Genomic DNA, 13,928 nt, shown 5'->3' with positions numbered 1-13,928 from the left:
TCTGGTATTTTTGCAAGGCCATCTTTTGAAACTTATTTCTAGTTCAATCTCTCTCTCAACAATGTCATCTCTATTCCATGGCCTTTCTGAGTCAGCACACTTTACTTCAGAGTTTGCACACAAATGGTTTGTACAAAATGGTGTGAACTTTCAGTCAAGTTTTGAGAATCCTTTACAAATGCACTTCTCACACTTATTTACATTGTGAATGGTAAGGTCTGTGCAAAGGAGGGCTTGAAAGACTGACTGCTGTAATTGACGTGAATGATTGAGGAGTCATCAGGGTTCCTATAACTCTTGTTCACATTAAAGAGATTTGTGCTGTGTATACAATAACCAATAGGTCTCTAATGGCTCTGGCCCTAACTCAGATTTTTGGAAGTAGTGATCATGTTTTGCAAAGAGGCTTTACTGCAGCTTTTCAATAACATTTTTTTTTTCATCATGGAAGGAGCATTCTTGAAGAGCGTTCATCAACTTTCAGGACCAGACTCCTAGTCTTATAGCATACACAGTGAATTATTACCTTTTTGTGGTAAGTTTGCAAATATATTTCAGTATTTTCTTTTGTAACTCAAATATTTGAATAGAAATAACAGTGAACATTTTTTTTTTCACATTCAGCATTTTCTGTACACTGTTGACATGCTTATTCACTGCAACAGAAGTGGTAGATCAATATTGCCTCTCTGTGGATATGGTATTAATATGTACCTTGCAGACCCTGTGAGAAGGTTCTGAAGTAGGTAGAACACAGGTGGAACTTATTAACCAGTTTGTCTTTTATTTAATGTACCTTTATTTTGCCATTAAAATATGAGATTTCATTTTCTGCCTGATCATTTATTTTTTATGAGCTTGAAGGTCAAATAGCAAGATAGTTGTTTCTCAGCTAACTAAAATTACTCTGTTGTGCATAGAAACTGCTTCAGCCCTATCCGGTTCGAACCAGCTTCTATAGCAGGTCTTGGAATGAAACCACTTAACATTCAAATGCAGGTTTGAATCCATGAAGGTCAGTTTGGTTGTTTCTGAAAGAATTAACTGGAACAGAGAACCAGAAGAGTAACAGAGTTATTCTTATACTAGATTGCCTTCCATTCATGCAAAAACACAGAAGAGGCATGGTACTATTGGGGTACATGTGAACCTTTATAGCAGTTAACTGTGCTCCCAATTAGGGAGAACTTAAAAGAATCCTCAAAAAAAAATTTTTTAGACGTTGTCTGAAATTTTGAAGATTTTTAATTTCTTTAATTAAATTGATAATCGTTGGTAACACTTGTCTCTCAAAACTGAAGCCCAACAGAAAAAAAATTAAACCAGTAAAAATAGTCTTGTGTACTGCAAAAAGTCTAGGCAGTGGCTTTTGTTTATAAAGAAGGCCAGCTCAAGCAGATATCTTTCTTTCATTCAGTCCTTTCAAAAGTTGTAAGCTCTTGTAAGTTGGAAGTAATACTTACATAAATGAGTTTTGCTACAAAAACACCACCTAGTCTGAATCCCTCTTTTCATCAGTGATACTATCTATGGTAAAGGCCATAGGTACAAATTTGCCAGCAGATTTCTCAAATAAGCATTTTATCTTTCATCATGACATGTTTCATACTTTTACTATTAATCCGCAAGGAATCTTTCAGCAAGAAAAGACTGATTACTAGAGTAGATTTTCTTCCCTTGTTTGCTTCATTTTGCTGACATTTCTAAATGAGAAAAAGCAAATTATAGCAGTTGCGATAATGAGATTCTTTGTCAGATCAAAAACTGGAAACAAAAAATATTTCCAAATTTGGACAGTTGCATTTTAAAACAAGAGAAAATAATTAGGAAAATATTTAGTTTTCCTAGAGCTTTAGTTACTTCACTTTAAAATTAGTAATAACTGTAAGATAAATTAAAATTGAGTGGTTAAACTGCTTGAAAATTTATTTAACAAGTTCTCCTAAAACAGTTTCAAAATAGTAAAAAAATTAAAAGTACCTTCCCATGTCTACAACTTGCTGCTCCAGCTTTTACTTAAATAAGATTTACAGCCTGTTCTGTACTGGTTATGTATGAGAAGATACAATATGACACTGTTTTCCTTTCCTTTCTCCTGCTTTACTTGCCTAAGTGTACCAAAATATATCTGGACATTTAGATCCTGAAACACGTCTTCTGAGATGCCACACTTGAGGAACTTTAGAGAATATCGGTTGCCAGTTACGTTCTGCAAGTTCTCCTGTCAAATACTTAGACAAAGAAAACATCTCATGGACAATTACATTGTTTCTGAACAAAGACCTGTTCTTGACTACCTCTTCCCTTTAATGTCATTTATGTCAAGCTCCACTTCATTCTCCACCCCATTACAAGTCTGCGATTGTTCTCTTAATTAACTAGTCTGGTGTATTCCATTGCTGTTCTAATGAAAATAAAAGTAAGAGAAAAGCATTCTCAAGTTAGGTTTAGTTTGCTTTTTTTTTTTTTTTAACAGTGTAATAAATTGCATGCAATGGTGCAATAGTTGTGTGGTCTTATGATGTCAGTATTCATACAAGTCACTTAGAAGGAAAAACTATTTAGTCTCTCAGTCTAAATCTAAAACCTATATTGAAGAGCTACATGCATTTTCATAAGTATATTGGGTTGTACGTCTACTTTCAGAAATAAAATAAATGGTAGTACAAAGACTGAGAAAAAAGGTGGTCAAATCAGAAATTAGCACTGTGAGGTGAGGTTTGCAAAGAAAAGCTGTGCCACCTTCACTCTCTAAGGGAACTGCATCTCCTGAGGGTAGTTCTAATAATTTCCTGTTGGCCAACAGAATGAGAATTCAGACAAGCAAATACCCTGAGGTTCAACATCAGAATTTGTTCATACTTTGTACACAGCTGACACAGCACTATGCAGATAAGATGCCAAATAAATTGATTTCACTATTCTCACTTGACAAAAGATATAACCTAGTAAATATAAGATATAACTTAGTAAATAGCAGGGTCTTCACTGAATGTGTTTTATGATCCTTAAATGGAAAGAGATTATATAGCTTTCTGAAGCCAGAAATTGTCATAAAAAATCATCAGGGAGCCAATTTATAAAGTGGAGAATACAAAGACATTAGATAGATGTATTCATTTTGAGACAGCCTTGCCTTATTCAAAGAATACTCATTCATGCCAATGATCCTATCTCAAAAGACTTTTTCAACCATCTGAACTGCATTTTATGAAGACGCTACTCACACTGCCAGAGCACATATTGAAAGAAAAATTAAAAAAAAAATAAATATATATGTATATCTGTATATATTTACACATAAAGGAGGAAGAGTAGGACTTCAAATTATTTGCACCCCTCACCCTGCAAAATTCTATTTTAGGTAAATCTTCATAAAGGCAAATTATGCATACTTTCTAGAATATTTTCTCTGAAATTTTTGATTTTGTCTTTTGGGATATAGTTCATATATAGTTCAAAGGTATATAAATTAAATCAGAGTTGGGTTGTTTTACATGGCAAGCAATGTGTAGATCAAACTGTCATGAAGGACTTACTATCCAGTCTCTTCAGTTCCCAGATCAATGAACTGTAAAAAGAAGCATGACAAAGAAGGTCTATTAAACTGGTTATCTACACAACAGGGCTTCTATATTTCTGGCACTTTAATAGATCACCATTCAGAACATTCAGAATCAATTGCACTCTATATATTGCAGAGCCTTCAAAATAACTGCTACATTTCTAGACTACTGATTTGCAGTTATCAGTCTCAGAAACCAAGACTGAACCCACACTCATGAACTTTTTTATTAAGTTTAATATCTACTGCTTTGCCTATTCGTGTTAGACCAGATAATTTTTTTCTTCTGAACAAGTGTGTTAGCGATTTTATTAACCACTTTATACATTCATTTATGCTGCCACTTCTACTTTTTTTTATATTTTACACTGCTTTTCACTTTATCTGAGAATTTATATTATTTTCTGAACTAGTAGTATTTAAGAAAAATAACTTCAATTAATCTAATCTATTTGATTTTATTTATTTTAGGCAATTTTTAACACTAAAGATAAGACAATTTTAAAAATAGAGGAAACTGTTAAGAAAGTTTAGCTTTCTCAAACATCAAATGTGTCTTTATTAACTCTGAACTTTTAAGAGTTGTAATTAATCCACAGAGTGAAAAATCTGTTATTTATTTTGCTTTGTCTATGATTCTCATTATTGTTTCCACTTTTGTATTTCTGAACATATAATTGGAGATCCAGTCCAAGACATATCATTGTTAACACATTCTGTTTTCATTTTTTGTATTATATTTGGGATTTCTTTATGAATGTTGTACACATGAGGGGGAAAAAATTAGATATTTGGTAAATTGAGAAATGGATCAATAGCAAAAGCAATCATCATCAGGAATATAATGTATTTGGAATATACTAAAGCATAGCTCTTTTCAACTAAACTGCATTATCTTGAGCACTATATAGGCATGAATACTCAGCTCATTGTGTTGCTCTAGAGAAATTGTGAAATCAGTATGTGCAAATATGTCATGAATGACAAGGTATATTTTCTTAAATTGTTGCAAACCTACTAAATAAGGACCTTTCTAGAACCATACACCAGTGATAAGAAGCTGACCCTCAGTGATTTTTCCTGTGGTGGTCTAAAGCTCCTCTATAAACACTGTAGGATATTGCAACAGCTGCTATGAATGCATCTGCCATCTGGAGAAGCTTTAAACTTTTTTTAGTTATTAGCCATTAGCCACTGTCTATGGCTACAGCACTGGGATTAACATACATTAAAATGTTCTGATATTTAATTTCTGATTTTTCAGAGCTGTGTACAGTCAGAAAAAATCACAGTTAAAACTTTCAAACAAAAATCACACTATCCGCTTCTTGGGGCTCAACCTGTGTTTCTTTCACTTCTGTATCTTTTACTGAAAGTTACACAAAGAGATCCCATGAGGCCCACATAGAGTGTTTGCTGAGAGTAATAATCATTTAGCCATCTGCAGTTCTAATGGATTTAATGGTGGTTTTAATCAATCATAGAATATCCTGTGTTGGAAGGTACCCAAAAGGACCATTGAGTCCAATTCCTATCCCTGCAAAGGACCACCTCCAACAGTCATACCATGGGCCTGAAAACATTGTTCAAACACTTAATCTCTATCAGACTGCTACTGTGAACACTTCTCTGCGGAACCTGTTCCAGTGCCCAAACACCATCTGGATGAAAAACCTTTCCTAATATCCATCAAAAACCTCCCCTTACTCAGTTTCAGGCTGATCTTCAAGTCCTGTCACTAGTTGCCACAGAGAAGAAATCAGTGTCTGCACCTCCTCTTCCCCTCACAAGGAAGTTGAAGATTGTGCTGGGGTCTCCTCTCAGTTTCCTCTTCTCCAGGCTGAACAGATCAAGTGACCTCAGGCACTCCTCATACAGCTTCCTCTCCAGATCCTTGCTCATCCTCATGTCTCTTCTTTGGGCACTTTCTAATAACTTTAGAACCTTCTTATACTATCTCACCATAAACTGCCCCCAGGATTCAAGGCAAGGCCACCCCACTGTAGAGCAGAGTGGGACAATCCCCTCCCTTGCCCAGCTGGCAATGCTGGGCCTGATGCCCCCCAGGACTTGGTTGCCTCTCCTGGCTGTCAGGGCACTGCTGCCTTGCTACCAGTTCCCTTTTTGTAGCACTGCTTTGCATCATCTTATTCTTCAGTCTGTTTATACATTCAGAGTTGCCACATTCCAGGTGCAGAATCTAGCACTTGTCCTTGTAAAACTCCAGAGAGCTGGTGATTGTCCGGTTCCCTAATTCACCAAGGTCTCTCTCTGCCCTTGAAGGAGTTGCAATTCTTCCCAGTTTAGTATCATGAGCAAACTTAATTAGCATAACTTTGAGTCCTGCATCCAGTTCATTAACAAAGATGCTGAAGAGCACAGGGTTATGGCAGGACAAGTTAACAGTCTTATTTCACTTCACTCACTACAGCTCTTTCTGCCCAACCCATAAGCCAGTTGCTCACCCATCACATTATGAGTTTATGCAGCTCTGGCCATTTTGTCCAGACAGATATTATGAAAAAGAGTATCAGGTATTTTGCTGATTAAATCAACTTATTTTCTTTTTTTCTTTCTTTCTTGGTTTCTTTCTTTCTTTCTTTCTTTCTTTCTTTCTTTCTTTCTTTCTTTCTTTCTTTCTTTCTTTCTTTCTTTCTTTCTTTCTTTTCTTCATGCTTTCTCTTCCTGTGTCAACTCTTTAAAGTAAAATACTTTGGAAACCTAGAAGAAATTTAAAGCGTTGCCAATATTGTACCTTTTTTGTGTACTACAAGTAACATATGCTAGTAGATGGATTTGCAGGAAAAAAAGCATCTGAAGGTCTTAAGAATATTTTTGTACATTTGTCTTAAATTACTTTGATTTGGACAAAAACACTTTTGCAAAGTCTTCCAGTATTATTCCTCTAAGATTATGTAATTGTACTCTGGGAAGACTGGAGGCAAGCCGTAACCTAAAATACATCACATGGGCTTTGTTATTTACTAAGTGGTTACTTATTTAATCCCCATATGTTCCTCTAAGTCCCTTATTAATTATCCTCGAGCTTCCAAGTTGAAGCTGAGATACAGAAGTGCTATATCATCTCATGTTCTTCTTTGCCTAAGGGGCATTGAAATTTTAGTCCTTAATGCATAACTAAAAGAAGAATAATAAGAATCAAATAAACCTTTAAAACAGTTTTCTGTAGCTATGATATTTTATGATTTTTCCTTCCTGAGAAGCGGAGGAGCGTCAGGAGAGAAATGTAAATAATAATTATCTGCTGCTGTGGAATGCAACAGGTGCATCTGTGATTAGTGCATGTTGGTTGTTTCTAATTAAGAGCCAATCACAGATGCAGCTGCATCAGACTCTGAGTCACAAGATTCTGTTATACATTCTATTCTTGTTTTTTCTAGCTTTCTGATTAATCTTTTCTCTCTATTCTTTTAGTATAGTTTTAATGTAGTATTTTAATATAATGTATATCGTAAGAAAATAAACCAGCCTTCTGAAAATGGAGTCAAGCCTCATGTCTCCACATTGCAATAGTTTTCCTCTCCCCAACTCTTCTTCCTTTCCCACTGACAACGTAAAGAGACAATACCTGGTATTTTCAGTCAGTTTACCACCTCTAAAAGTGATCTTTCTTCAGTTCACCTAGGGAAAGGCATCTCTCCTGTCATGCCATGGAGACTTCTACTCAAGAAACAGTTTTCTTGTGGCTTTGATGTCACAGCAAATCAGCTGCCCAGAAAAAAATGGAAATCTGATCACTATGTAAAAAGTCCCTCTCCTCAACTCACAGCTTTGCCCACTTTTGGGGAAAAAACAAAAATAAATTTTTTGTTGTCAAGGGCTCAATCTTTAGCTAATGGGGTACACTTTTAAGAATGACCTGTTCAAAAAATAAAGGTTCTCTTCATCTGTTTCTAAGATCATATATATCTTTGAGAACAGAGGTTTTCTTCTTTTTCCCTGGGAGCAAAGGGTCTTCATCACTGTTTTTTCTCTCTGTTCAAGCTTTTCCTTTTGATCCCAGGTACATCAACATCTGTTTGCTTCAGAATGGATGCTTTTGTTCATGTCTTACAGTTGGAATGCTCCATTCACCCATGCTTTTTCATTAATTACCTGGATAGTCTAGGGTATCATAGTCCATCACCATGGCTATTGAAAAGAATTTCAGCCCAAAACTAACGCATCTCCTCATTCTCCTCCCATCTGAGACTTGACCCAGATCTTTACTGACCTTGGTATCTTCATGTTGTCTTCTACACATCTTCACTCTTTCCTTTTCTTTCACTCAAGAGAGAATTGAATGTTTGCAAGTTTCATGTGCACAGTAAAAGAGTTAATATCTTGCCTGGGCATGCATACAGTCATGTTATCTCTGCTGGGAGTGACCAGTGCTGTTTATGACGAATGTTTCTTCAGTGTCCATGCTGGGGGGGAAGCAGCTAGGATCTCAGTAGCCAGGCTTTAGCTCAGTGGCAAGCCAATGGCCTCCCCTTCCCTTGCCTGGCAGCCACTGAGGTCCCAGCCCTCTGGCAGAACCCACCCAGCCTGGCCTAGCTGTGCTGGGCGGCCAGGCTGGCCTGTTACCTGTTCCCAGGCCGGAAGAAAGAGAGCTTTTCCCACTCTTGCTTGTCTTTAAAATGTGTGTCATGGAGGCATATTTAACTTTTTTAAAGTGGTTTAACCGGGTGTCACTCCTCAAAACTAGTTACTGATTGGTTTTGCTAGGCACAGAGGAAGCTCTTAGCAGCTTCTCTTAGAAAATCACTTCCATGGTTGGCAAAACCAGCACACTGGCTTTTTTTGGGTTTAGTAATTTTTATCCTAAATGAACCTACTTCAAGAGTCGAAAGCATTTTGTGACCTGAATCACGTATTAGGAGGCCGTAAGGATATTTTTGCCTCTCTGCCTGAATTCCCTTTCCTCTCTCAACTTCTTAACCAGCTGCTGTAGGAAGCATAAAAAATACTTCCATTATCGAAACAGGTATCATTTCAACATCTGTTAATTTGCTGTATTTATCTCTACTGCATGCTTTCTACTGTACACTACCTAGCATGAAACCCAGCTCTGCTTCCCTTTCACTTAATATTCTTGCTGTGCCAGAAAGATAGACATGAATGCCAGTAAACTAGTACCTGATGACATAAATAGTTTTGTGACTTGTAAAGCCAGGCAGTAAAATCTAGGCAATGGCTCTACCTTTTTTATCATCTAAATGAACATATATAGCTCTGAGTTGTAGTGACTCTGTTTCAAGCTGTTTCCAAAAGTAAATTGTGTTAGCACTTGAAGACTGTGACTAAAATGCAGGATATTTTCTGCTGTTCAATTGTTGTTCAATGTGATAGGGTGGACTGCAATTTTTATCCTTTCCTGTAGGACATAACTACAAGTGCAGCAATTGAAATAAGAAGCTGAACATCAATAACTTCCTGAATTTTGACTATATATGGTAGCCCACCTGCTTAGTCACAAAAAAAAATTACTTAGATATAGATAGTTTTGGAATTTTATTAGTGATCAGCATAAATGGAAATGATAAATTTTCAAAGCCATTCATACAAGATGTCTTTCATTTACTCCTTGGTGCTGTGTAGTGTAATCAGACCTTTAAAGATAATATTTTCTCCCATTGTGCAAGTCTTTTTTTTTTTTTTTTTTTTTTTTAATTGTACAATAAGGTTTGTAGGGGTCTGTTTGGAAAAATGTAGTTATGATTCACAATTTATTTCACCTTGCCTGGAGACTTTCCTCTTAATGAGTTTTCAACCACCAGGTTTTGAAAGTTAATAAAAATAGAGTTAATTTTTTGTTTATTTTTTGAAAACCTGCAGTTTATGGCCACCTATCAGTCAACACAGAATAAAGACAGTGGAGCTGTAAAAGTCAATGACTGACAGAATTCTGTTGAAAGTTCCAAAATTAACTGCCATCTGACATTCTTACTGATAGAAAAAGTTCAGAAATGTTTAATGTTTTCTAAGGCTGTAATGGTCACAGCCTTCTAAAATTTCTAATAGTTTAGTTTCAGCACTGATCACAGATGACATCTTCTTGAACCATTTTGAGACCTATAGTTTACCATAAAGGAAATTCTTTGAGAAATAAAATGAGGATGAAGAAATTAGATTTTGGATAATATGTCAATTATCAACCAGTGCAAAGTTTATCAAAACACCATAAGTAACTCAACAGTTGAATTCTTAAAGTAGAAGCCTTTAATCTCAGTAGCTTCTTGGATTTGCACTTATTCTCCCTTTTTTCTGGTCAGCTCTGTTTCCTAAGCATTAATTATAGGCATTTTCAGCTGGTAATGTCACATTAGATTGTGTTGGTTTTTGCTTATGAAATCTGCCAGATTTTAATTTTTCAGAGATCCTTTCTCCAAAGGTTCTGGTATAAGGTTATTAAAATTGCCTCATAACTTCCAGCCTAAATGCCATTAGTGCAAGAACCAAGAATTTGTGTACTCAGATTCAGGGTAGTTACTTTCCAGCCTGGGTCATGGCTAAGCTTTATAAGAATTAGAGCTATTTAAAAAAAAAATTATGATGTGAACTTTTGTGAGCATTCCCTGTTGATGCAGATGATATGCAGATACTCTGTCACAGAGAGACGTTATCCTGACAGGGACAGTAGAGGTTAAACATACTATCAGCTGCAAAATAATCATATGGACTATTATTTTCCTTGAGAAAGATAAACTGAATTTCTCAGATTTCTGTTCCCCAGAAAACACAGACGCAGCATCAACTGTCCCAAGCAAATATAAAATATGTGATGAAATTTCATTAAATATTATGCACATTCTTTTGATTCAGGTCTGTGAAAAAATGACAAAGGACAAAATACAAATGGGACATAAGACAACATATAACAGAAAAACAAAGAAAAAATTAAGTCTGTTCTGGTCCACATCTACGCTGCAAATCTCAGAAAGCCTGCTTTCTAGAATATACAAGCACCATGCATGTACAAAAAAAAGATAAACAGTCTCAATTTTCTAATCTATTAATTCCATGTCCCCTTCTGCTATTTCAAATATTGGTAAATTTTAGAGTGTGTATCTTACTTTTATTTATAATCTCCTCCTGATTCATCTGCTCTTTTTTTGATGAATTCTGCAAACTCTGCCTGAAGCATATCCAGTGCTAAAGGTATGATGCCCTGAAGGTATTACTGGTATCTCAGAATTTTTCAAGAAGAATATGTCTGAATTTTAGATAATTCCAGGGAGAATTGTTTCAAGGATAAACCATGTCTATCCAGACATGTTAGTGAAGCTGCTATGTACTGGCTGGAGGCCTCATTCCTGCAAATCCATATGTCAATATGCATAGGAATATGAAAATTCCTAGCTGTATGCTGGTAAACTACTTGGGACCTGAGCAAAAAATACTTTTCAGGCAAAACAGGTGAGAACACATTAAAGAGATACTGCTTATGATCTTTTAAACTGTCCAATAAATGATCTTGTAAACTGTCCAGTAACATATTGCACTTTCTTGGGGGTACGGCTAAGCAAAAGTGAAAGTAAGCCAATTGCAAGGATTGTCAGGAGAAGAGAGCAGACAAATGAAACAGTATCACTTTGCAGCAGACTGTGCAGCATATTGGCCTTCTCTAACAAAAAACTGTTCTTTTATTACCCGCCTTTCACTAATGATCCAGTATCAAATATTACATTTCCAATGTCACATCTGAGAAAAATGAAGACCAGCTCCATAAAGACATAGTTTACTTTTCAGAATGGTAGGAACAATAAGTAACTGCAGACAGTGAGATGAAGGTGAGGTGAATGTTTGAATACTGGCATAAATATTGAGTATTAAAGGTACAAAGATGTTGGAAGTACTGCATCCAGCTCTGGAGCCCTCAGTACAAGAATGACATGGACATATTGGAGAGAGTATGGAGGTGAGCCACAAAATGATAAGCAGAATGGAATACCTGTCTTATAAGCAGAGAAGGAGAGAGGGATGTTTAGCACGGAGAATAAAGAATTCTGTGAAGGTCATACTGCAGCCTTTCTGCACTTAAGAGGGCCTTACAAGAAAATGACAAAAGAGTTTTTAGAAGCACAACAGTTAAATATTCTAAACTAAAAGGGGATAGATTTAGGCTAGAAATAAAGAATTTTTTTTTTTTATTATGAGATTGGTGAAACACTGGAAAATGTTTCCCAGAGTGAGCGGCTGTCTGTGGAGCTTGGTTGCCACCTGGGGTTAGACCGTGACGTCATGTTAGGTATGAAGTTGGACTCAATGACCTTAGAGTTCTTTTCCAATTTAGATGATTCTACAATCCTATGTTTCTATAAAAATGAGGACTCAAATTTTTCAGCTGTTGACTTGACTATTTTCATGTGTCAGGAGAAAGGACTGCTCTTCTTCCAGCAAGTACTTGCATAAAGTTTCAGGAAATACAAAGACTGTAATTTTTAACACTGAGTTTTGTTCTTTAGAAGGAAAAGCATGTTCCATTGTGATTTATGCCCCCTCCATAAATATTCAAGATGACCCCATAGCATTTTAAGTCTCCTTCTTTTGTTATTTGGAATGATACAAGTGTGAATACAAGTGAATATGGAAAAGGAGAGGAGATAGAGAGAAGAGGATATATCAGTTCCATGTACAGGCAAGTGGAAGAATTGCTGCTAAGTGACAGTTTCAGAATTGTAAAGTTTAGCTGGGGACATAAAGGCAAATAGGCATCTGTCATTTGATGACTGAACAGGAATGCTCTTTGGAGTTATATTTTGAAGTTGGCTGTAAGAACATCAAAGTACAGGCATTGGGTATTATATCCTGTTTGCTGCAAGGATACAAGCTTGCCTGGCATAAAATCACACTCCATCAAGAAGTTCAGCTATTGGATGGTTGTGTATTTGATTTAATTTAAGAACAGTTAAAACTCATTCAGCACATTAACATAACTACAGCATTTATCTGTTTTAGGAAAAATTCCAAGAGTTTTAATGAGCACTGGAAAATCACAAACAGAAATTTCATAAGTTTTCTATGACAAAACCAGAAAACTAGAGAATGTAAGATGCGATACAGGTCTGTAATTTCACTTCTGGCTTTATTAATTTGCATGCTCATTTTTACTGGCTCAAATATTTTTGTTACTCAATTTTGAAATAACCATGTAATAAGATAGCTAATAAGTTTTCATTTTATGAGGTTGTTTGGATTTTGTGATAATTTGTATTTTCTTTAATGCATGCAACATAATAAAATTACCTTTTTTTTTTTTTTAATTCTGGAGTACTGAAATATACATTAATTTTTTGTGGGGGGTTTTTTCCTTCATAGCTACACTGTATCTGTTCATTTTCCAAAAGTGTCCATTGAAACTATTTGAAACATTACTACTACATAGATATTTATGACAAACTGATGATATTTTACAGCCTGTTCTGGAGAGAGATAAATTATATCCACCAGATTTTTTGCTGAATTTGTTATTTTATAGTTATTGTCTTCCTTTGAAAGACAGGTGTCTGCTAAGGAAGGCAGAAGCCTGCCTTGGAATGGAGAATTTAAACCCCCTCCCTCTGAATTACTGTAAGTTTGAAATTAAGGGGCTCACAAGCAAAGGTATGGGAGTAGGAGTAACAGTTCTTTACTAGTGTGTATAACAAGGCAAACAATAACTGTGGCGCTAACAACAAACAGAACCAGGGATCCGGTAACAATTTCCTTGACTGCCTGCACTTTCCCCTAAGGTGCAGGGACGGTCACAGCCGCAAGGAATGTGCAAAAATCCCACGGGATGTATCAGAAGTATCTACAGAGATACTGGGAGAAACCCAGAGCAGTAGTGAAGAGAACAGCAGGAGAGAGACAGCGGCAGCCCGGCTCTGAACAGGGTAGGGAGAGGCGAAGTTCGGGATTCCCGGGGCACACGAGCAGTTAGTGATCGGTCTCTCAGGGCTGAGCTCCAGCAGTGCCGATGAATTCTCCCCGCAGAAAGCAACAGCCTGGCCGTCCTCCTCTGATGCGAAAGAGCGAGAGGGAGCAGCTGCCTCCAACCCCGTCTTTTCCCTGTCCCCCATTCTCGAGGTATCTCTATCCTTCGCCGAGAGAAACTCACAAATACCAGAGGAGTTTCCCCTCCCTGCTGTCTCAACCACCCAGCCATCAGTGCTTCTTAGCAACTCAATGGGAAAAAATTCCACAAGAAACAAGGAAAGAAAAGGAAAGGAAAAAAACCCCACCCAACTCCCAACAGTTTTGGCCAGATTTGTGCTGGAAGTGATATTTTATCAAGCTGGACTATTTAGACGTTTTCTCTTTTTTTTTTTTTTTTTCATGTCTAGATTACTGCATGAAAAATTCTGTAAAGAACAGAAAT

General features: G+C 36.4%; 2 long non-coding RNA genes across 2 annotated transcripts; both read right to left on the bottom strand.

Moving 5' to 3' along the window:
* Positions 1 to 1,482: 1,482 nt before the first annotated feature.
* On the bottom strand, positions 1,483 to 6,098 carry LOC135291067 (uncharacterized). The gene is made up of 2 exons (XR_010353931.1): positions 5,273 to 6,098; positions 1,483 to 3,571 (listed from the first exon to the last, which is right to left on the bottom strand). It is a non-coding gene; the product is annotated as an uncharacterized LOC135291067 (long non-coding RNA).
* An 84-nt stretch (positions 6,099 to 6,182) lies between these two features.
* LOC135289678 (uncharacterized) lies at positions 6,183 to 7,989 on the bottom strand. The gene is made up of 3 exons (XR_010352417.1): positions 7,800 to 7,989; positions 7,155 to 7,294; positions 6,183 to 6,286 (listed from the first exon to the last, which is right to left on the bottom strand). It is a non-coding gene; the product is annotated as an uncharacterized LOC135289678 (long non-coding RNA).
* Positions 7,990 to 13,928: the final 5,939 nt, after the last annotated feature.

This window comes from Passer domesticus, chromosome Z (genome assembly GCF_036417665.1).
Source record: "Passer domesticus isolate bPasDom1 chromosome Z, bPasDom1.hap1, whole genome shotgun sequence".
In the NCBI taxonomy this organism is placed as follows: Eukaryota; Metazoa; Chordata; class Aves; order Passeriformes; family Passeridae; genus Passer; species Passer domesticus.
This window is presented reverse-complemented; position numbering and strand designations above follow the sequence as displayed.